Source organism: Physcomitrium patens, chromosome 3, assembly GCF_059467195.1.
Source record: "Physcomitrium patens ecotype Gransden chromosome 3, ASM5946719v1, whole genome shotgun sequence".
In the NCBI taxonomy this organism is placed as follows: domain Eukaryota; kingdom Viridiplantae; phylum Streptophyta; class Bryopsida; order Funariales; family Funariaceae; genus Physcomitrium; species Physcomitrium patens.
The window spans coordinates 23,099,418-23,125,712 of record NC_143412.1 but is presented as its reverse complement, the minus strand read 5'-3'; the positions used below and the strand labels follow the sequence as shown (position 1 = coordinate 23,125,712).

Below are 26,295 nucleotides of genomic sequence, written 5' to 3'. Positions count from 1 at the left end.
AATATAGCATTATTAGGTACATAAATCTACTTTTTGAAATAGAAAAAACCATCACTAAGACAATAATCTTCATATTACACATTGTCCACTTATAATTAATTGATAAACATCTTAAAATAAGTATCTTGATGCATAGCTTCCTTCTATTTTGTTCCTTTAATTAGGTTTGAAATAAAATTATTAATGGTAGCAACTTTTGCCTTATCCTCCTATTTGAGCTTCAAATTTGGTTTACACAATAAGGTATTTGACATGGTGTGTTGTTGTCCTTACTTATATTCAAGCTAAATATCAAAGAGTTGTAATTATTCTTCTCAATGATAATGTTGTGATTTCATATTTTTGAGATATAAATCATGTAGCAAAAGTTGATAGTTAATCCAAATAATCAATGGCTTTTCTAAAAAATATTATCCCTACATCTTTATGGCATATATAATTGTTACTTATTCTTGATCACATATAGAGTAATTGTGCTCTGCCCTTCTGAGCTTACATGATTTGTACACCTTAGGTTGAAGGCTTATATCTAGAGATTTTTTGTTGGCCTCAAATATAAAAGGTAGCTAAAGACTTTGTACAATCATGTAATATTTCTTCAAGATTTAAAACTCCTTGTCATCAATCTTAAGAACTTCAACCAAAATTTATTCCAAAATAACTATGATCTTTTGTTTCTATGGATTTTATCATAGATCTTTTAGTCTCAAGTTTGTATGATTCTATATTCATAATAGTAGATTATTTTATTAAAATGGCATATTTTATACCATATAAAAAATCTATCATAAGACAAGAAATAGATAAGTTTTTTTTAACAATATCTATTGCTATTATGGACTATCCAAGGATATTATATTAGATAAAAAGACTCAATTTGTATTAAGATTTTGAATATTCTTTTCAAGATTTTAAAAGTCAATATAAAATTTTCTTTGACTCTTTATTATTAAACAAATAGGCAAACAAAATGGTGAATTAAATTTTGAAGCAATATTTGAAATATATCAGCAACTATCATTAAGATGATTAGATAATTATTTTACTATTTGAAAAGTTTATATAGAATAATTTGGTACATTCTTCTATTCAATAAATACTATTATTTATCAATTATAGTTATCATCTATAATTTGATGCTTTTGACTTTTTAAAAGTTGATAATCTTGTAATAGAAAATTTAGCAAATTATTTATCAAAGCTACATACAACAATCAAAGGCATAGTTAAAAGAAGCTCAAGAATGAAAAAAAATCAATGTGGATATCTATTATAAGGAACAACTACAATACAACGTGGATGAAAAGGTTTAGTTACTTTGTTCCAATATCAAGACTACTTGTCTTTATGACAAGTTTGACTATAGTAGGCTTGGATCTTTTCTTATTTGTAAATAAGTTAATCTTATTGCTTATCAATTATATCTACCAAAATCTATGAAAATCCATTTTATATTCTACATGTCTCTTTTTGAGCCATATAAAATAGTGAATATCTCGAAAAAAAGACAAATGCTACCTCTTTCTATAGAAGTGGATAATAATCAAGAGTTTGAGGTGGAAGAAGTCTTAGATTCAAAGCAAAATGAAAATAAATTAGAATATCTTATTCATTGGCATGGATATGATATTAATAAATACAAATGAGAGCTAACAAAAAAAATCTTGTAAATACAATAAGAAAATTGAGGCTTTTCATTAATAACATATGTCAAAAATAAGATAAAAAATAGCGAGATCCATAAAAGATGATGAGCACTCCTTGTGGAATTCATCTTTAGAAAACAAGGTAATATCATGGACATATGTATTTATTCCAATAATTATCTATATGATTAAGTAGAAGTAGATGAGTGTTGATTAATTCCATAATATCTTCTAAAAAAGCTTCTTAAAAGCTTTGTATATACAATTTTGACTTTACACATGTTTGTAGTTGATTAATCAATTAGAAACTTTGTCAATGTATTAACCACATGCCATATGTATTCGTAGCTTACGGAATAAATTAACTATGTAGAGCATATGTAGAAAACTTTTTGTACAAGTTAAGTCATATGTCTGGTAAAGTTAATACGTGTTGGAGGTCCTACAGATCATTGTTATATAGATCCTACTTAGATGGTATATATGAAGATTGGAGTAAAGCCTTCTTTACTCTTATTAATATCTTTCTAATTCTTAATCTTATTTCAAGATTTTCTAATCATCTTAGCTTTGGCAATAGCTATTATAATTTAATTCTATATTATCTTTGAGTGATTTTTTATTCTTTTTGAGTGATACAAGAGTGTATTGAGCTTTCAGTTCTTTGAGGTTCATGTCCTTGATAACATGTAAATCAAGTATTAAAGAAATATATAAAACTTTGTATTAAATAAAATCAAAACAATCTAAAATAACTTCTTTTAGCATCATTATATTTTTTTTTAATGACATGATATATTTTCAACTCAAAAAGTAATATCTTATGACATTCATAATTATTATTTTTTATATAGTAGCTTTAATTTTTTGAAGGTGAATAATTCTATTATTGAAGATTTAGCAAATATATTTGAAAGTATTTATGAAGTAATATAGATGCTACTAAATAATATTTAAAAATTCATATCTGATGTCATAAAATATAATGACCTATATTTAAAGTTGGTTATAAATTGTTGGTTTTCTTTTCATTTTTTTTTGTTTTTTTTAAAAAAAAATTAATATACTTGCATATTGGTTGTAATCACCAAAGTTATAAAAGATTCATTATACTTTTCATGTTTTAAACCAACAAGACAATCAATACATTAAAAATGAAACAATTACCATTTCAAGTTAGAAGAAATATTAATAAAAAATACAATCTAAAACAAGCATTGGCTTTAAAAAAACTGAAGTAAGCAAAAATATTATATATACTTATAAAAAATATTATTATCAAGCATATAAATAATTTATAGTTTATATTATATGTTAATTTAATTGGATTTTTAAAGTATAATTTATACAATATTTCAAGTCATAAAAAAAATGGTTTTCAAATTTGTAGAACCAAAACATATATATATATATATATATATATATTTCTTGTATTGTGGTTTTTTAATAATTAGAAAATCATCTACTTCTTTATCTATTTAAATATTTTTTAAAGTATTTTTTTAATGCTTATGTTATAAGTCCACAAAGAGTGGCTGGATAGTTTTTACAATTTTTTTTTCACATTTAAAAAACAGGATTTATTATTTTCTAATTTTCTTATTTTCTTGAAATATTTAGATTAAATTAAGGAAAAAAGTTCTTTAAAAATTCACATACAAATAATAAAAAAAAAAAATGGTATTTACATTCTGCACTAAGAAGACATATATATATATATATATATATATATATATATGTAAAACGTTGAATAAAAAATCATTTGACAAAAATATCATGTAAATTAGTTACAGTCCATTATGATTTTTTAACATTCTTAAAATTATGTTAGATTAGAAGAAATTTGATTTTTTAATTTTTTAACTATTAAATTTATTTGTATAATTCTATTATTTGCAACAACTACAAAGGTTTTTGAAAAGTATAGTCTATCACAGTGGCTCGTCTTTTCTTATAATAGATTCCAACATTTTTATTTTCCACATTAACTTTTATTACTAAAAATTTATATAGTCTTTACTATGTCTTCTTCTTATTTTTTAATATCAACACAAGCCAAACTCCTAAAAGAAAAAAACTTTCAGAAAGCTTTTGAATCATGGTCTTTTCAAGTATCTCTTAAATATATTGACCTTTCATTGTTCTTAACAAATTAAAAATATGTGTACACAAAATCATAATAATAATCACTTACTCACAAATATTTAGAAATTAGGTAACTTTTTTTTTTTTTATGTTTTTTTAAAAATAATATGTCGTCATTGAAATTTTAAGAATTTGTATATGTAAATGATTGTAATGCTTATTATTTGACTGGTAATTTTTTAGTCACTTATTTTACGTAATTACTCTAATTTCTTACCAGTATTTAGACAAAATAAGTTAAACTCTTTTGCAATATAATAAGTCACTTAAAATTTATGTTTTTGTATGTTTCCTTTTTAGCACTTCATTTTTCTTTGATACAATAATAGTTTATATTGATTTATTTTATTTTACATGTAGAAATTTAATTTCAAATAATGAAATTATCAGCTGCTTTAAAAATATATTTCTATTGTCTACAGTAGATTGAAGTAATCATTTTATGATATACAAAAATGAAAACTGGTATGGAAAAAAATTAATATTAATAAATTAAAAAATTAACTTACAATAACTTATTTCAAAAATTAAAAAATACTAAACACAAACATAGAAATTTCGAGGTAGGTATTTTTGTTTTCAAGCCGATTAAAATTTATTGAATATTTTGCAATAATAACAAAATCACTACTTGCCCTTCAATATTCAAGTTTTTATAGATTTCTAATCTTAAAGTATAAAAGTATATAGAAATGCAATTAAAGAGCTAACAATCTTCTTATGAAATGTACACAATTTAGGTGTCAAGCAAGCTATTGTTTAAATCTTTATCCCTATAAGCCAACTTTGAAAAGCTATAATATAAATGCTTTACATAAACCTATTGCATGCCTTAAAACAATCAGTTTTTTATAACCTCACCTTTCAGAAATAGTGGACAGTATTGCCAGTATTGTTCTATTCGTGATGTGTGCTCAAGTCATTGCAATACCGGGAAAACGTCTGCAATCCAGTATTAAAATGTGGTACTAGTTTCCCTTATTTGCTAGATGGGTGGCAACATTCACCAGGTGTAAAGGTGTACATAAGTCTAATTAATTAATCTTCCAACTGAATGGCATTCCAACAAAGGACTTCTGTAGGCCATGTCGTTTGGTATGTAAGATCCTCGAAATTAGAGGCTATTTCGTATATTTTGAAGAGGAATTGTAGCTTTTGAAGTCTGAGATACCGAACTAGACTAATTACGCCATTGATATTATCCCACAGGATAACATGTGGCTCTACAGGTGTGTACATATAGTGAGCACTGCACATTGTTCATCTTCATGAATATTTTATAAGTTATTATTTAATGAATTCCTCAATAAATTACACGGTTTAATCCTGCATACACAAGTCACACAAGTTTGGAGCAATGACGGAGAACACTATCGCACTCACACGCCACAACGCTCGTGATATTGAGCATGGCTCCCAACAGTTAATTACGAATCAGCATCTGATCAGAAATTGAGAATCACTTGAATATCTTAATCACAAGTAGCGAAACCTCTATGCTAGTGATGTGTGACCCGTATCTGTCTGCAAAGCAGAGCTTGCGCAGTGCAGTCACCAGAAGCCAACTTATCTCTGTAAGGAGCGACATCAGGGGTAAACTTCAATCTTAGACAGATATCCCATTTTGAGTGCTCCATGAAGATTCGGATAAAACCATTGTATTGCAAGGAAAAGAGAGGATACTGTAACATGAATGAGCACAATCAACATAATCTGTCTGTCACGACGAAACCTATCAAACAATACACTTCAAAAAGTGTGAGCCTGAACAAACCCTAGGCAGAAGCGCACTGATTGATATAATGCCACCAGAGCTCTGAAATACATCTGCACTAAACTGAACTAGGCGCATTCTATGGTGATCAATTTGGCACTTTGTATCGTTGATTCTGTACGGTGTCCAATTCACATCAACGCAAACGGAATCACAGCACAATGTGCAACGATGAAATCAGCACTCCAAACCTGCGCTCCTCCAGAAATGACGGTAACTCAACTCATAAGCGAGGTCCAAAAACCCTAACCTAAACATTCGATAAATTGTTTGAAGCCGACAAAAAGGTGCCTGCATAGCTTCTCGTCCTCGCACATCAACGCACACAATAATCAGAGCAACAGAAACCTAACAGAGACCTGCGTGAAAGTCCAAGTGCGAAAGCAGCGCTCACCCGCTTGCGGGAGTCGTAGAGCTTAAACTACAGCGCGAGCTTCTACGCAGTTTCTAAAGGACTGACCCCTTGAAGAAAAATAGGATACTGCTGAAAAACATGACAAGCTCTCTTCTCTGCAGTAGAACTGCTCCTTCAATCCCCGACTTGTCGATACTCCTACCGCCATATACCCTAATAAGTTAGGGAGGGAGCGACCCAACCCGGTATCTTTCCGTTGCAACCACAATTGAAGCTATTATCGATCTGCGGCTCAAATGCGAATGTTGAAATGAACAATTGCCCAACTTTCCCACACACCCACATCCACATCCCTTCTACTCATGCTCACCATATCCTCCATCCTTTGCCCCTTTTCACGAGCAAAATCTCATCACAACCCCTCGCTAACAAACCTCTCCATCAATGAGCTAACGTAGCTCACAGAGCATTACAATGAACCCGGCAATTCAATTCAAGCTCATCATAGGTCACTGATGATCAATCTGTTGCGAGGTGATCAATCGATTGACAAGCTATTCCGTTGCATTAACCCCTCGCAACACTGTGCAGAATGCACAAGGCCGTCTTCCACTTCACTTGAGAAATCCATTAGGGTTAGGGTTAGGATTTTGAATATGCGGATTGCTTCGTTACGTACGCTGCAGCTCTTGCGTTACCTTTGTCAGCAGAAGTCAATGGCGGGTACTCATACCCTATAATGTTTTGTGAGTAATACTACGAAATTTCTCTTTATATTCAAATATGTATACACATTTCATTGTATGTGAAGTAGAATCCAAAATGTCTGTGATGCCACACTAGAATACAAATGATAGGAATTCAATTTGTGTTTTTCTAGGTTGAGACTGATGAATAAACGTGGGTTAATAAAGTCAATTGTACATATCAAGTCAAATACAACTATGATGATAGTGAGAACCAATCATGTGTAGATGCATCATTGATACCAAACAAAAGCATGTGAGAGATTTTTTTAAAACTTATATATCATCAATATATTAAGATCGCTCAACTAGACAAGTACAAGGAGACAAGTGGTGGCTCTCCTTCACTGCATGCTCCCCACTTCGTTTTCATCAAAAAAAAACTTCACGTCATCTGGAGTTTACAGGCCCTTAACAAAACTGATTACTTGCTGTTTCGAGATGTTAATGTGTTGTGTCGATATGTTCCATGTGCCGCCCCCCAAACTCAAAGAATTCTTTTGCATTCTTTTTCTCGAGTGATGAGTGAATGGGAGAGCAGGTGGTAGTCGCTATGCGTTGCAAGTAGGTAGAGAGCTCTATACGATGGTATTGAGCTGCTACGTTTGGTTGGCTGGTTGGCTGGACGTTGTCGTGTGTGGTCATGTTGCAAAGCATTGAGGCGAACGCTTGATGATCCTGAATGCTGGTGCTGCTGGGAGTGGGTGCAGCTCCAGCTCTTACCGCGGTGTTGGAAACTAATTCAGTGCACACCTCAGGAGGTAAGCCACCCTAGGCAGAAGCCACACGTGAGGAAGTCCAGCAAGTTTCTAAGTTTTTTTTACATTAGTTTGTTTTATGGTACTGATTTTATTTGTGCCTTCCGTTGTAGGTTTTGTGCAGCTCCAACTCTTGCCGCGGTATTCATAAACCCTTAACAAAACTGAGATATTGATGATAACTTGCTATTTCGAGATGTTCCATGTGCTGCCTCTCAAACTCAGAGCAGGTATTACGTCACACGGGCTCTTGCTGCGGTGTTCATAGGCCCTTAACAAAACTAAGATATTGATGATAACTTGTTGTTTCGAGATGTTCCGTGTGCCACCTCCTACACTCAGAGCAGGTATCTCATCACACGGGTTCTTCTTCTCAGGTGATGAGTGAATGGGAGAGCATGTGGTAGTCGCTACGCATTGCAGGTGGATAGAGAGCTCTTTACGATGGTATCGAGTTGCTGCATCTGGTTGGCTAGTTGGCTGGACGTCGTCATTTGTGGTCGTGTGGCAAAGCATTGAGGCAAACTGGATGAATTTTACAAACTGGTTTATTACAAGTGAATTTTATTACTTGATGAATTTTATTGATTGATGATCTTGAATGTTGGTGCCGCTGGGAGTGGGTGCAGTTCTAGCTCTTGCCGCGGTGTTGGAAGCTAATCTAGTGCACACCTCGGGAGGTAAGCCGCCGTAAGCAGAAGCCACACTTGAAGAGGTGAAACACAAGTCGAGCAAGTTTCTAAGTTTTTTTTTACATTAGTTTATTTTATGGGTATTGATTTTATTTCGTGCCTTCTGTTGTAGTTTCTATGCAGCTCCAGCTCTTGTCGCGGTGTCTAGTGCACACTTCAGGAGGTAAGCCGTCGTAGGCAAAAGCCACACTTGAGGAAGTAAAACATAATTACACATGAGGAGGTAAAACACAAGTCGAGCAAGTTTCTAAGTTTATAAGTTTCTAAGTTTTATTTATTTTTATTTTTATTTTTATTTTTTTATATTAGTTTGTTTTATGGATACTGATTTTGTTTGTGTCTTCCATTGTAGGTTTTGTCAGATGATGAGAAGAGGCCATTGTATATGATCAGTATCAGTTTACAAAGAATTAAGTTGTTGACCAGGATATTTTGGGCCGGCTTGCTCCAGAGTAAGCAAATGAATTCATTTGCAATATTTTTATGACAATCAAAGTTCACTTACTCCAACCATGTCAAATTTATTTTTAATTCACGCCAAAATTGTACTTTACAAATAACAAGTTGCTAGTAATGGAAAGATCAATTAAATTGCAAAGCCTTTGGCTATCATCTTTCTTTCCTCTATAACAGAAGCTAGGATATTATTGTTAAATAAGGATTTATGTAGGGATTTTATAAGAAATAAAGTCATTTTATTAATTTAATAGTTTTTATCTTTATAGTTATATTTATAGTTTATATAATTTTCATATTACATTTATTATATGTTCATTGTAAACATAAGTTCTTGAGCAACAAAGTTTTATTGGAATATTACAAGTATTGTTAACTACATCAAGAATTATTGTACAAAAATTAAATTGTAAAAATTTCATTTCTTTTTGTATGAGATTTTTTATATTCAACTTCATATGTATAAATAGATATATATATATATATATATATATCTATCTATTTGTGTGTATAAATAAATAATGATATATTATCTAGTAAATATGGAGATACAATTTTATAGAGGTACAATTTAGACGACTCTAATTTTATGGAGGTACAAGCTTATTCCAATTCTCTAGTGAAACCTGTGGCATTATAAATGGTAGTTTTAACAATGAATCGAAGAGTAATTGTTCAACGACAACGTAGGAAATGTGAGAGATCACAAAGAGAAGCCAAAATAGTTACAAGTACTAAAGCTATATATAATCTAGGAAGTATGAATGTTTTGTGTCTTTATTGAAACACATTACATTGGTTTGATGAACATTTAGCTCAGTTGCTAAGGAAGTTGCCATTATTTAGACAATGTTGTCAAGGAAAAGTTTCTCTACTATCTCTACTTTCTCCGCCTTTGCTTTAGAGATGCTTATTTAAGGACTAAGATGCAAGAGCAAGGGAGTTCCAAGAAAATATCTATCAATACAATGCTATACATGTGTTTATGTCCTTAGGTGCAAATGTTGATCGATCTATGCTTCAAAGAAATGCTCCATATAGTTTTAGAATAAATAGAGAGTTGCGCCATTTAGCAGGAGCATTGTTACTTGACTTACGCATAGCTCTATATCCATGATGCATCATTTGCACAAGATAGAAGAATGAGATGTAATTATGAATTATTGAGTCAAACTTTGTCGAAAATTAGAGAAGTTTTAAAGGAGAATAATTTGTTTATTGGATTATATAGATAGGCATATAAAATACTATCTGAGGTGCAGAATGAAGGAGTAGTAGAAGTAGATCTTGATGTTGCTTTGCACTTTATGAATGAAAGCGATAGATGCCAATATAATCTTTCCACCAGTTTTGAAGAAATTGCTATTATATTGCCTAGAGATGGATCAGAGCATAATATATTTTGTGATATTATTATTTGCCTACGTAGTAATGGATTATTAGAAAGGATTCATGAGGTTCATCTGGCATATTTGCCCTTTTATTATGTTCTATTTTTTTTGCATGGAACCTTTGGATGATATCTTGACTTAAGGGCACAAAATATAGTGATGGATATTGTTTGAGAAAGAAAAGATGCTGGACGAGGAGATTAGAGAGACAACATCTTTATACAAATGGATTATTTTTCTTATCAACTTTTTTAAGGCTTACCAAATATTCCACAATTTTGTGTGGAAGAAAGCTATTACAAGAATTTATGTTTGATGGATGGACTGCAACTATGCAATTATATTTATGATATCTACGTTACAATCAAGGAAATCTACATGCTGATTTATACCAAGGATTAGTGGATGTTGTTATAACTCATCAAAATATTGGGCATAAAGAAAGATGATATGAATTAAATAATTTAGGACAAAAGATCTTACTTCCATCATCACATATTAGAAGTGCAAGACATATGATAGAAATATTTTAAGATTCTATGGCAATTACAAGGTTTTATTAGCATTGTGATATTTTTTTGACAGTGATAGTAAATCCAAGATGGTCCAAAATCCAAAATGAATTGCTTCAAGATCAATGAATAAGTGACCAGATTGATTTGGTTGCCCATGTATTTGAACTCAAGAGATAGGCAATTATGGAAGATATAAGAAAAAGAGTTGTCTTTGATCATATTGTTGCACATGTTTATACCATTGAGTTTTAAAAGAGATGTCTACTTCATATGCATATCTTGATATTTTTGAATAAAAAAAGCAAGATTAGATGTGTTGGAGATGTAGATCGTATGGTTTTTGCAGAATTTCCAAATAAAAACAATGATCAAAAGCTATTTGAAGTTGTTCTACTATGTATGGTACATGATCCGTGTAGAATGCAAAATCTCCAAGTACCTTGCATGGAAGTTGGTCATTTTACAAAGAGGTATCTAAAGGTTTTTGTAGAAGAAACAACAATAGATATTGATGGATATCCTCAATATTGATGAAGAAATGATAGAAGAACGTTTGAAATTTGAAGAATGGTTGTTGATAACATGGATGTTATTCTATTTTGTCCAAAACTATCTCAAAAGTACAATTGTCATATTAATCTTGAGGTTTGTGCATCTATTTGTGCTATCAAGTATATCCACAAATATATTTATAAGGGCCATGAATGCATTACAATGCAATTTAAAAACCAGCAAGACAAGATCAAATAATATTTGGATACAAGATATATTGGCGCTCCGAAGGCTATTTAGAGACTATTTGGCATGTGGATCCATGAAAAAATACCAAATGTTGTTCATTTGGCCATTCATCTATGATGAATACATCAAGTGGTATATGATCCAAATGACAAGGCAACTATAATTTTAGAACATGGTGAAAGATAAAAGATAATATTAACTTCATTTTTTGAAATGTGTGCAGCAATTGCAATTAGAAAATAATATACATACCAACAATTTTCACAACATTTTATTTGATATAAGACTAGAAGGATGTGGATATTAAGAAAATGTGGATTTGCTATTAGAAGATAATATTTTATAAATCTTGCAATAGAAAAAAGATATTATTTGAGGCTTTTGTTAATCCATGTTAAAGATCTACAATTATTTGAGCATTTAAAGACTATTAATGGAATTTTCTATCCAACATTTAAAAATACATGTACAACTTTAAAATTACTTGAAGTTGATAGAGAGTGGCAACAATGTTTGGAAAAAGCATCAAAAATACAAACTAGATCTCAATTGAGGGTATTATTTGTTGTTTTTCTATTATATGGAAATTTACTAAATCCATTAAACCTATAGAAAAGATTTAAGAAAATCATCTTGGATGATTTCAATGCCTGTTTGCAAAGAAAACATGGAATTAGCAATCTAATAGAGAAAAAAATTAAGGATTTTGGACTTTTCTTGCTGGATAAGATTTTGCAAGATTCCAACAAAATGCTTATATAGTTTCTTCTAATGCCATTACCAAGAAACAATTGAAATGCAATAGTTAATGGAAATCAATTTATTGCTGAAGAAAGAGCATGAGACATTCAACAATTATAAGTAAATTTGGAGTAATATATTCTACAGTTGAATCTTGAATAAAGAAAGGCATATGATGATATTGTGGCCTCTATAATAGAAGAATATAGATGCGTGTTTTTTCTAAACGGACTTGCAAAAATTGCTAAGATATTTATCTACAACACTTTGACAACTAAAGTTCGATTGATGCAAAAGATTGTCATATGTGTTGTATCATTAGGAATTGCCGCATTTCTACTTGAAAGGAGAAGAATTGTCCATTCTATATTCAAGATTCTACTAGATTATAATGAAGATTCTTTTTATTCAATTACTAAGAATTCCGACCATGTTGAATTTATTTATCAAACTTTCTTTATTACTTAAGATGAACTTCTAATACAACATCGTTATTATTATGAGGCAATTGATCATTCTTTTAAAGACATTTAGGATATTGATTGCCTATTTGGAGGAGCTACAATAGTTTTTGATAGAGATTTTTACCAAATATTGCGAGTGATTGTAAAAGGAACTTAAGAAGAAATTGTAGCAGCATCTTTTTGACATTCAACACTTTGGCCTCAAATAAAAATCTATATATTAAAAGAAAACATGGGATTGAATTTAGGAGCACTTAAAATAGATATTGAGTTTGTTAATTAGCTTCTTCGCATATAGAATGCATACACGCATTGTATATATAGATGGTGGTGCATTTGAATTCTTTATGGTTACATTATTATTGACTAATATTTCTATTTGCTACTTGTTAGATTGGAAATGGTACAAACTTATTGCCCGATAATGTAGTTAAGCTTCCTGATTATATGATTCTTGACCAAAAATTAATGTTCTTAGTGTATGTTGTTTATCTAAGGCAAGCAAAAGATGATGTACTAAATGATGCCTTCTTTAGAGATAGAATCATTTTATTTGCATGGAATGATAAAGTAGAGGATATTAATGAGAAGATTATTGCCATATTTCTTAGAAAATAATAAGAATATCTAAGCATTGATGAAGTTATTGTTGAAGATGGTATTGACAACTATAATATTTATCTAGTCAAATTCATCAAGTCGCTTAATCCATCTGGAATGCCTAGATCAAGGCTCTGTCTTAGAATTGAGATTCAAATGACACTACTAAGAAATATTGCTCCTTGCTAAAGACTTTGCAATGGAACCCAATTGATAATTATATGACTAATGGATTGAGTTCTTGAAGCAAGAATTCTTAAAGGAAAATTTGCTGAAAACTTAGTGTTTATTCTACGGATTACATTAACTTCTAGAGAAAGCAATTTCTCATCTGTCTTATATTTACAATAACAATAAACAAATCTCAAGGGCAATCAATTAAGTATGTTGGTTTGGATCCACGACAATATATTTGTTTTCATGGTCAACATTATGTAGCACTCTCTTGATGCACTTCCTTCTATTCTATCAAGATTCTTCTTCTTAGAAATAATAATTTAAATTTCTTACTAAATATTATTTTCTTAAAATTTTTAATTACATAAACATTAGTAATTTATTTTTTGTATTCTAATTTATTACTTTATTAATTTATTAACTTTAATACATCTTTGAATGTCTTAACATACTTTTATGATTTAATATTTTATAATTTATTTTTTATTTTTTTATATTTTCACAAGTAATTCCTTGAACAAGATTAATTATCATTTTTGTATATTATCTATGACAATGACATGGATTTACCTATCTTATTTCATACCTAAAAGCTCTATTGTGTATTTTATTAATTTTAAAATTTTATTAGTTATTTTTTATTTAATTTTTATTTTAAATATTTTTTTAGAAATAATTAATTTTTTTTATAGTTTTTATCTTTATAGTTACATTTATAGTTTTTATTCATAACAACATGGATTTATTTATCCTGCTTCATACATGAAAGCTCCATTATGTATTTTTTTTTCTATTTGTATTGTATTTGAATTTGAAAAATATTCTTTGGTTCACAAAAATAGCTTCATTTGAGTCAAAATTTCTATGATAAGGACACAAGTTCATCGAGTCTATATATTAAGATTGCTCAAGGAGATAAGTGGTGGCTCTCCTTCACTGCATGGTTGGGCCTTCGTTTTCATCAAAAAGGTTCATGTTTTGTGGAGTTCACAACCTGTTTTATAATTGATTGGAGAGTTCTACAGGGTATTTTTTATGGTGTTCCATACTGATTTTTTCTTTGTCAAATTTACGCACTTCATATTGTAATGCAATCATATAGACATTGGAAAGGCAAATACATTGGAAAAGGCTCAACATATATTTAAGTTTTGCGTTTTGAATAAGAGCAATGTATTCTAAATGTTTCAAACATTGATTTCGAACATTGATGTTTTACATTAGTGAATTAAGAATTATCATCATAATGCTTTGCAATCAAAATTTTAGAAAAATTTCATTGTAGATTAACAACACGGGTTCATTGTGAATCGTGATTGTGGGAGGTTTTTCTGTTATTCCATCGAAGAAGAAGCAGCAGAATGGGCTTATAATCTTGTTGCTCGAATCAACTTTTGTACTTATAAATTGTTGTTATGGATATATTCATTTACTTCAATTGTTTGGTGGAACTTTCTTCGAGGAGGCTAGAGTTCTAATTTTATGATATTTTATGATATTTATGATATTATGGTGAAATATTGTAGTAAGTATTGCTAAAATATTAAAAAATTTGTGTTTTTGTTTAGCTTTTTGAGTTTGTTTGTTTGTTCTTTGTTTTGTTTTGTTTTGTTTTGTTTTTTTGATTTGAGGTTTGGATTTGTTGTTAGATTAGTGAAATGTGGATTGAACTGAAGTTGTTTTTATAATATAGTGCTATGTTTTTGTGTTTTTTTTTTTAGCTTTTTGAATTTGTCTATTTATTTGTTCTTTGTTTTGTTTTGTTTTGTTTTGTTTTGTTTTGTTTTGTTTTTTTTTTTTTTTTTTTTTTATATTTGGATTTATTGTTGGACTGGTGAAATGTGGGTTGGATTGAAGTTGTGTGTATAAAATTGGATTTTAAAATTTTATTATTTTGAAAAACTATTTATTATTTATAATATTTTAAAATTTTAATATAATACTATAAAATTTTAATATTTTTATAATTTTTAATATTTATAATATTAATTTTAATATGATATTTTATTTTATTATTATTATTATATTTTATTTTTTTATTTTTTAAAATTTTTTAAATTTTATCAGTTATTTATTATTATTTTTTAAAAATATTTTATTTAATTTTTATTTTAAAGAATTTTTTAAAAATAATTTAATTTTTTATAGTTTTTATTTATTTAGTTATATTTATAAACAACATGGATTTATTGATCCTACTTCATATATGAAGGCCCCATTATGTATTTTTTTTCTTTCTATTTGTATTGTATTGTATTTGAATTTAAAAAATATTCTTTGATTCACAAAAATAGCTTTATTGGAGTCAAACTTTTCATGACAACAACACGGATTCATCTAGTCTATATATTAAAGTCATTCAAGGAGACAAGTGGTGGCTCTCCTTCACTCCATGGATGGACATTTATTTTCATCAAAAAAATTCATGTTTTGTGGAGTTTATGTTTTTTGGAGGCAATTTAGAGGAGACAAAAACCTCTTATAATTGGCTGCATATATTCATTATTTTTGTCAAAAGTTTTCATCAAAAGTTTTTATTAACTCTTAACTCTCTTCAAGTTAGTCAACAGTGAAGGAACAACTCTCTTAGTTAAATCTTGACTCTAATCAAATTAGAGTTTGTAACTTAACTCTATTAAATTTAACTTCAATGTCTTAACTTTTTGGATGAGTTAGTATCGATGCATCTAGAAAACCAGTATAATGGTGGATTGGCTTGCATGTGATTTGCTTTAATGTATACAACAAGTTGATCTTTGCTAGATTCCACTACAAGACCAACTGTCACGGACACAGAAATACAGGCTCGAGATCTAACAAGAAGTTCAAGAAGAACTGATAAGAACTAGATTAATCAGATGAATACAAGAACAACACTAGAGAGGTGAGCTAGAGCTCCAAGAAATGTGTTGTCGAGACTGAAGATCTCTTCAGCCTCGATTCCAATATATACTCCTATTTAGGAAGCTTCTCAAGCAACTTCTACCAACTAGGAAGCTTCTAGAAGGTTCCAGAGACTTGCTTCTAGAAGGTTCTAGAAACTTGTCTCTAGAAGGTTCTAAGGACTATGTCCCTAACATCTTCTACCAACTAAGAAGCTTCTAGAAGGTTCCAGAGACTTGCTTCTAGAAGATTCTAGAAACTTGTCTCTAGAAGGTTCTAAGGACTATGTCCCTAACATCACCCCCTCCTTTAGCTTCGAGGTCTCTTAGAAGCAATGTTATTGTTAATCAGTACCAACGTAAGAAAATGAAGATCTGTCGCATAACGTCTACTATGAACTCCAACTGTTGTTCACGAGGCAAGTGGTTCATCGGCCATTGAAGGCAATGGTAGTGGCCCATTCCTTCAACTTCTGACCAAGCATGAACTTTCGTGTCCTCATAGTGAAATTGTCCTGCAAATACGCCTTCTGGCTGACCATCGTAAGCAAGCTCGAACTCGAATATAATCACTAGTGATCAATTACTTGATATCCTCCATTGTCGTCGTGGTGTAGGCAGTTCTTCATCTCGGGGTCGCCTTCGTGAGCTAGTCGGTTGAGATAATCTGACTGACATAGTATCTATCTCTTGGCTATCCATATCAAAAGACTAAACTATGGCTACTGAAAAAATTCTACTTTATCTTGGAGAAAATAACTACATCAACTGTGAATTTTGGTGGTGCTCTTCTCCTTTCTTATATTCTTTGGTGAGTAAGCTTTAGAAGGAAGCTATCATCGAACTGGCTTAGATTTATGAGGATGTTGTTGATGAAACTCTTGTACCTTTTGTGGCCCATTGGCAAGATTTTCAACTGGCTCCCACATTCGCTCATTAATGTCGTAGTCGCATCAATGAACAAGATACTCCAACTTGCCCCACCTTCGCCGTGAATCCAACATCTTTTCAACCTCGTATTCCTCATTGTTTTCGATCTCAATACTAGGTGGTAGACCCATTGTACTCTTCCAGAAAAAGACGACTCTCGATAAGGCTCCAAGAGAGAAACATGAAAGACTAGATGTACCTTCATAGAAGTTGGTAATTCCAAATGGTACGCCACTGGATTGATTTGCTTCTGGATGATAAATGGTCCCAATCTTCAATAGTCCAACTTATCACATGGTCGCTTGGTCTTGATATTCCGTTGAAGAAGCCATGCTTTATCTCCAATTTTGAAAGTAGGTGCTTGATTTCGAAATCTATCTGTAGATGCCTTGTAGGATTCTTGAGCGGATTGTAATTGAAGCTTCAACATATTTTGAAGCTCTGATAGTTGTTTCGCAAATCCTTCAGCTGTTGGATTATTATTTGTTGACGGACTCAATAAATCAAGCTTCGGATGATACCCATAGTTGGAAAAGAATGGTGTGTATTGAGTCGACGCATGGAGGATGTTGTTATATGCAAACTCGGCTAGCGGCAAATATGTGGTCCAATTATCTTGCTCATAGTTGATGCTGCATCGTAAGTATTGTTCCAAGACTTGATTCATCCGTTCCGTTTGGCCGTCAGTTTGAAGATGAAAAGTTGAAGAAAGCTTGATATCTACCTTGAGTATCTCAAAGAGAGATCTCCAAAACTTTGATACGAACTGGGTTCCTCAATCTGATACGATATCATCTGGTAGTCCATGATATCGATACACATTATCGAGAAAGAGCCTTGCTCTGACTTCACTGGATGATGTCTTCTTGCAAGGAACAAAGTGCGCCATCTTTGTAAGCCGATCTACCACGACAAAGATGCTGTCAAATGAGTTCGATGATGGCAGGTCCGTGATGAAGTCCATGAAAATTGAAGACCATGGTCGATGTAGAATCGGCAATGGCTGTAGAAGTACATAAGAGCGATGCCGAGGATTCTTGGATCTTGAACAAATGTCGCAGGAGAGGAAAAAATCTTTCACATCCTTTCACATTTGGGACCACCAAAAATCTCGAGAAATAAGCTCTAAGGTCTTGTTGAATCCAAAATGTCCCGCAGTTGGAAAATCGTGGCAAGATTGAAGAACTCGGAGTCGTGCTGGTCCTTTTGAGATATACAACCGCTCTTCAAAGTATAAAAGATCTCCCTCCACCTTGAACTTGTCGTCATTGGCACGCTGCTTAATATCAATGGCTACTGAATCTTCAATGGTCACGATACATACCTGATTTAGGAAGTCAGCATCAATTGACACAATAGTAGCATAAAGCTGAAATTGCTCAAGCTTCAATAATGTCATACATTGTTGATCAAAAGCTGCTTCTCCAACCTTTGGTACAAGATACGATCTCCTCGATAAGACATCAGATAGTCCTTACTGCTTTCCAGGTCGATAAGTGATAACAAAATCGAACCTAGATAGCAACATACTCCATTGAGCTTGACGTCAATTTAGAACTCGAGCCGACATGAAATACTCCAAATTCTTGTGATCTGTATATACGGTCAATGGGTGTACAGCTCCTTCAAGAAAGTGACGCCATTCTTGGAAAGAATCTACTATAACAAGAAGTTCCTTATCATGGATCTCATAATTGATTTCAGTAGCAGAGAACTTTCGAGAATAGAATGCAACTAGATGGAGCTTTTTGTCTTCTCTTATTTGTAAAAGTACAGCTCCCAAAGCAAAATCCGAAGCATCAGTTTCTAAATAAAAGACTTTTGTAAATTTTGGATGTACCAAGATTGGAGCCATAGTAAATGCTATCTTCAGGTCTTGAAACGCCTTGTCCGCTAGAGGTCTCCATTCTAGCTTATCTTTGCATGTCAACCGAGTGAGAGGAGTAGCAACTTGAGAGTAAATCTTGATGAAGATCCGATAGAAATTGGCAAAACCAAGAAAGCATTGTACGTCTCTAACCGTCTTCGGAACCTCCCAAGACACGATTGCTTCCACCTTCTTGGGGTCCATCTTCAAGCCTTCCCTAGTCGCAACGAACCCCAAAAACTCCATCTCTATTTAGTGCAATAAATACTTCTCCAACTTGGCATATAGTCCTTGCTCATGTAGTTTTTCCAAGACCAAATGAACGTGCTTTTCATGCTCTTCCTCGTTTTTGGAGAATATCAAAATATCATCCAAATAGATGACAACAAAATCGTCAAGGTGTTCTCGGAAAATATCATTCATCATATGTTGAAAGATTGTTGGAGCATCGGTAAGACCAAAGGGCATGACATTATACTCAAAATGGCCATACCTTGTACGAAACGCTGTCTTCCACTCATCTCCTTCCTTGATTTGTACGAGGTTGTAAGCTCTCCTTAGATCAATTTTTGTAAAGATCCTTGCATGTCCAAGTTGTTCTAAGAGACCAAAAATCAAGGGTAACGGATAACGATTCTTCTTTGTTACCTTGTTAAGGCCTCGATAGTCCATGTACATCCACAACGAGCCATCTTTCTTCTTCACAAATAAGATGGCTGCTTCAATTGACGATTTTGAATGACAAATGAAGTTCTTGGCTAGATTCTTATCAATGTACTTTTGCAACTCCGCCAACTCTATCTGTGATAGATTGTAGATTGGGCCAAAAGGCGGTTGTGCTCTTTCTTACAAGTCTATGGCACAATCATATGGTCGGTGTTCCAGTAGCATGTCAACATTCTTCTTTTGAAACATGTCTTTAAAATCCTTATATTGCTCAGGTATACTTGCTGTCGAGATCTTCTCTCCAGTAGTTGGAGCAACATAAATGACAAACAGTGTACCTTCCTTGGACGATCTTATAGACGATCTTGTTCCAATGAATAAGAATTTCTCTATTCGGGGTTTTCTACTAGGCTTGCTCTTGGGTAGTTTTGGGGGAAAGGTCATCTTCCGCAACCTCCAATCTATAGATGGGTTATGCTTTTTTAACCAGAAAAGACCAAAAATAACAGGATTTGATGGGGTTCTAATAATATTAAAAATAATATGACTACTATGGTCGTTAAACGTCACTTCTATAGGTTCTTATTCATGGGTGACACTACCAGACAATAAAGGTCACCCATCTATGATCTCAATGTGAACAGATTTGGATTTTTATACTTAAGGGATCTTATGACGCTTCGCAAATTCTTCGTCTAAAAAACAAGCAGATGCTCCTGAATCTAATAATGCTAAGGTTCTCAGTTTCTGAGGGCCAATAAGCAAAAGGATTGTAAAGCAAAGGGCAGGTTGAGCGGAAAGAAAGGAACCTGGTTGTTGTTGTGATATTTCACTGTCTAGTCGCACAATTCCTATTGTGGCTGGGCATCCTCATTTTCCTCAACAAACGTGCCCATAGTCCTGATAATACGTCGACTTTGCTTCTTGGGGCAGTTTCCAACTTTGTGGCCTTCTTCACCGCAATACAAGCATAGACCTTCCTCCATGCGCTGTCGTATTACGTGCTTTCGTGCTCGAGAACGCGCCGGGCGTCTGGCTGTAGAAGGTAGTATGGAGATTCGCCAATAGTCAAGTCGTCTATCAATTTTTGACTGCTGGAATATAAACGACTACAAGAATACACCGTAAATCTATACGGATGCCCTTCGACTGCTTGTCGAAGTCCTTTTTGCCCCAGCCGGTAGGTCTCTAGACGTTACAGAGAACCCCGAACAACCCAATCTGCTAATCTCCGATACCGCTTTGTACTTACGATGTTGTATCCACTGACTGTCTTGTTAGATTAATCCCAATAAATTTCATTCACTCCGCATACTCAATCCTATAGACACCCTTTTAATTCTTCAATCACAGACATAACTCGATTTCACAAAACAGTCAAGAGTAATCAAACCCACTTCATTAAAAAATCCTGATTCACCATTACAACACTGACTTCAGCAACGATTGCCTCAGTCTTCCCAAAACCCTATGAAGAAGAAAAATCCAATTCTCCGTCTTTTCTTCCCCGACCTGAAGCATGAAGCTTCTCTCCAATCCCCTTGATCTTCAAAAAAATCTCTAATGAAAACCGAACTAGTAACCTTCAAAAAAAGCTTGAAGCTAGCTCTTCCATCCAAAAAAAAACCCCGCCAAAAAACTTATTCTCCCCCTAACCTTATCCTCTAAATTTCTTCAATCTTTCATCTTGGATCCAGAATTGGCTCCCACCGTCAGAGCTTAGATCCAAAATTGGCTCCCGTCGTCAGAGCTTTTCTCTTCCATTTTTACCTTTAAGAGATCCATTTATCAAAAACAACGTTCCCTGAAACGGCATAGAAAATAGGACAGACTGAAACAGAATCGAAACCCCGTACTCAGGTCCACATTGAGTCGCCCGACCAATTCAGGTCTCATATTGGATAAGATGCTTGTAGTAACCTGGATATTCGCGTAATTGGATCCAATTGGTCCTCACGTCAGATTGGCTAAGGTCCGTAGTAAGACCTGGATTTTCCCGTAATTAGACTGCATTGGGTTGCTCGGCCAATTCAGATCTCATATTGGGTAAGATGCCCGTTGTAAGACCTGGATTTTCCCGTAATTGGATCAAATTAGTCCTTCACGTCAGACTGGCTAAGGCCCATAGTAAGATCTGGATTTTCCCGTAATTAGACTGCATTGGGTTGCCCGGCCAATTCAGGTCTCAAATTGGGTAAGATGCCCGTAATAAGACCTAGATTTTCCCGTAATTGGATCAAATTAGTCCTTCACGTCAGACTGGCTAAGGCCCATAGTAAGATCTGGATTTTCTCGTAATTAGACTGCATTGGGTTGCCCGGCCAATTCAGGTCTCAAATTGGGTAAGATGCCCGTAGTAAGACCTAGATTTTTCCGTAATTGGATCAAATTGGTCCTTTGCGTCAGACTGGCTGAGGTTCGTAGTAAAACCTGGATTTTCCCGTAATTAGACTGCATTGGGTTGCGCGACCAATGCAGGTCTCATATTAGGTAAGAGGACCCGGATTGGATTCTTGAAATTGGATCCAATTGGCTCTTCGAACCAGGCTCACCCGTCGTGTGAATCGGTCCTTTCTCTTCCTGCTGACTCCCGTTATTGGAATCGAACGGAGCATTTCAGTATGCCCCGGCTGACTGTAACGGGGTGACTGAACCTGACCACTCAGTATTTGCACTGGATTTGGTCGTTGCTCCCAATATTCGAGGTAACTGAACACTAATAAAAGTCCTCTTTCTTTATATTTTCACGGTATACTCGTGTTACAACATGACATCCACCCCCTTTGAACCTGTGCATCCTCCGGTATGCACCAATTAACCCAATTGTTGTTTGATTCTGAATATATCCTCTACGTCTTTGTCTTGTTCGTCTTCATCACCTTCATTATCCAAATCACTTTCATCTTCTTGCTGCGGAATCTCTATACCTTCATTAAGGTCTTCCATATTCATCTCCGCGTGTCTTCATTTAAATATTTTTACTCGCTTCCCTGCAATTGGTATTTTCAATTTTGTACCATCTAACTCCCGTAATGAGTAAGTCGTATTATCATGAATAGTTGTTACTACATATGGTCCAAACCAACATTTTGAAAATTTCCGCAAAGTACTATGTTGATTATTGAGACTATTGTCATAAACAAGTACCCAGTCACCTTCCCCGATTGTTTTTGGTCTCAATCGATGTTGCTTATCGAATCATGCCTTGTTTTGTAACCTTGCTCTTTTTAACCTTCCCAATGCTATCTGGACATCTTCCGTTCTTTACTCCAATTGTCGAATCCTAAAAGCCAGAAGTTCTTCTCTTGTCAATCCATCTTCCCATGGTAGCATACTCCAAGTAAGTACCTTTTCTTCAATTGGCATAATTGGTTTTTGACCTGTCATAAGTTCTACTGGCATATATCCTGTCACCGAACTATGTGTTGTTCGATCAGCCCATATTGCAAATGACAAAAGCCGTGGCCACTCTTTAACTTTCCCATTACAAGCTTTAACTAATGCTTTCACAATCGGTGGGTGACCGCGTTCGCTTTTTGCATTCCCTTCTGGATTATAAGTAGTAGTCAGTGATAGTTTAATTCCACATCTTTCAAAGAACTTACGAGCTTCTTGTGCATTTAATTCTCCACGATCTGCAGTGATTTTTTCTACGCATCCATAGCGGCAAATGACATCTTCAAGCAAAAACCTACAAATCCCCTCTGTAGATTTTGTCCTCAATGCTCTTCCTTCTACTTGATTTGATAAATCTTCACGAGCTAAAATCAAATATCTCATCTGCCATAACCCAACCGGCATAATAACCAAATCAACAACCCATTTAAAATGAATAGCCAGAGGATACGTAGGATGAAGACCATTTCGATGTCGGATATTAGAATACGATTGACAGATTTCACATGACTCTACAAATGAGAGCACATCTCGATACATATTTTTCCACCAATATCGTTCCTTGAGTTTAGCAAAAGTAGCCCAGATTTCTCTATGCCCTGCCCATAAACTATCATGAAACTCCTTTAATAATTTTAGTTTTTCTTTTTTTTTGCCTATCACTCGTTGTGGCATCCCAATTCCTTTCTTCGGTCTCTTCCATAAGAATCCATCTCGAAGTAAAAATCCAAATGTTTTTTTTCTTATTTGTTTGAATTTTTCTACAGACCAATTCCACTGCTTAGTCAAGGTATTCAAATAATGACCAATATCCAATAATTCTCCTTCATAAGATTCTTCAAGAAATAGCTTGTCTTCTCTGTTGAGATTTGATATTGAATAGAATTTCAATCTGACGTCATCAATGTCTTCAACCATTTCGTCTTCCCTCTCATATCTTGCTCGACATAGCATGTCTGCTACTAAATTATCCTTCCGAGTAATATGCTTAAATTCTGGATTTAGTGACTTAATATAAGCAATCCATCTCAACATTGGAATATCTGGCGTTGAACAGTTAATAATCATTCCAAGCAATGGCAAGCAATCTGTTTCAATTACTACTACTGCCCCAATCAAATAGTCCTTTTCAGCTTTCATAGCCGAAACGACTCCCCAAAGTTCTCTTTTGACTTGTGAATATGCACGCTGACGAATACTTAAAACTTTAGCTCCAAATCGAACTGCAAATCCATTCCCATTTGAATCATCTTGACCCACAGCCCATCCAATGGCAATTGGACTAGCGTCCATAGTAAGAATCACTAGTATATTGCACTTATAATCAACCTTCCTCAATATTGGAGGTGACATCAATAATTTCTTCAATCTTTGCATTTCTTGAATATGCCTTTTTTCCCATTTAAATCGGTAGCCCTTGCATAACAGTTCATATAATGGATCCGCTATGTGAGCAAAATGAGGGATCCAGATTCGATAAAATACACACGCACCTAAAACCCTGCAAACCTCTGTTAAAGAATCACAATCCTCTTTCATCCTTCCAATTGCATCAACTTTAGTCGGATCTGGTTTTCTTCCGTAAGATCCACATAAATGTCCAACAATTACAACCTCTCGTACTCCAAATACGGACTTCATACCCGATAATGTAAGATGAACTTCTCCAAGCCGAGTTAAAATCTTTTCACAATCTTGTATATGATCAACAACATATTTGCGACACCCCCTTGTATCTAAAGTTTCATCCTTGTCTCCTTCTCTGCACCCTTTTATAGGAACATCATCCAGAAAAGGCATAGTCTTTTCCGGAATAAAATCTCTCAATACCTTATTCATCCCATTCATCATATGCGCAACTGAGTTGGTTGCACCTTGAGGAAGAGTGCACATTCTAACCAATCCAAGCGGTGTCCTCATTGTTGTCATATCTCTACTTCCTTCGGTAAGTTGAAATTGATCATAACCTGAATACAAGTCACCCATTGAATAGATCACCCCTCCTGCAAACGCCTCAGCAAATTCATCCACAATAGGTCCAATTCCTGCATTTCTAACAGTTACTGCATTCATCGGTTGCATATCTTGAATAAATCGTAGTGACCCATTCTTCTTAGGTACCGTAAACCATCGACTAGAATACGGTACAAATGAAGGTTCCAATATTTTTATCTTTATCTTTTCTTTTAATAGTTCCACCAATTTAGGTAAATGTGCCCTCGGTACTGGAATCGGTCTTAGATTCCAAGGTACATGCGGTGCAGTGAAGATAACCATAGGTATTATAATATTTGGATCCACACACCCAATTTCATGAAATTCGAAGGCAAACGATCTACCTTGTTTAGCCAACATCTTTTTGAAGCAAGTAATTTCCTCCGGCAATAAAGAACCATCAGAACCAATCTTCAATTCTTCAAAAGTCTCTTTAGTAAACTAATGTCCAATACTCATTGGATCTCTTAAACTTACTTCTTTTGATGCTCCTTCCATTTGTTCTTTAGAATCTTCTCGTAATGGTCCAACAACAGGCTTTATCTTCTTATCTGTCGTATTATTGTCAAGGACAAGAACTCGATGAAAGTTAAAGAGTAAGTGAGACTTTTCTCAAAAAGAAATAGGACAAAATAGAAATATGTATATTAAGAAAGAAATTAGAATGGCTATTGCCAAAATACAAGAAAACTAGAGGCCCTTGAAACTAGACTAGAAGCAAGAAAGGAGTTGACAAGAGTGAAGAGGGCTTCACTCTTGCCTCTATATATACTATCTAACTAGAAGCCACGTGGCGATGTTCTATAAGACCTCCAATATATATTGACTTTCTAGGCCACATGCCTTTGCTTGCAAGGCAAGTTTTCTATGGATGGACCACGTAGTTAGCTTGTTCTTTAAGCTTCCAACATGCGTGGCACATGGCTAACTTGCTGACCAAGTTTCTAATCTAAAAGTCAACTATAGACTCCTATAAAGTCAAAGCAGCGTCTATGAAGCTTCTAAGAAGCTTCTCTAGAAGATATTACACAATTAACCTACTTTTACATACTTTTATCTATTCATATAGGTAATTATATGTATGTCCGTGACATTACCCCCCCTTCTAGGGACGAGTTCCACGAGGAGCGGTGATTATATATTGAGAAAATCTAATATGCGGTGAATTGTATTTGCTACATACTCTGATCTTTGTTCTCTTCGAAGATAGTTGATGGGTCCTCTTAGCCATCGATAGTGTCCCATTCCAGGGCGAGAAGACCACCCTGTTATTTGATCACTGTTGAGGCCTTCATAACTTCCTTCAAATAATACATTTGAAACACCATCAGGAGTCGTTCCTATCTCCAATAATATCA

The 26,295-nt window shown here is 33.6% G+C and overlaps 1 long non-coding RNA gene across 4 annotated transcripts; it reads left to right on the top strand.

Annotated features, from left to right (window-relative positions):
- The first annotated feature begins 3,366 nt into the window (after window positions 1-3,366).
- On the top strand, window positions 3,367-8,823 carry LOC149989600 (uncharacterized). Of its 4 annotated transcripts, none has more exons than XR_012217271.2 (5): window positions 3,509-7,427; window positions 7,538-7,654; window positions 8,054-8,104; window positions 8,229-8,339; window positions 8,469-8,823. It is a non-coding gene; the product is annotated as an uncharacterized LOC149989600 (long non-coding RNA). The 4 variants fall into 4 exon arrangements; XR_016502318.1 differs by having other exon boundaries at window positions 3,517-7,427; window positions 8,229-8,279; XR_016502316.1 differs by having other exon boundaries at window positions 3,367-7,427; window positions 7,538-8,104; window positions 8,229-8,279.
- The last annotated feature ends 17,472 nt before the right edge of the window (window positions 8,824-26,295 follow it).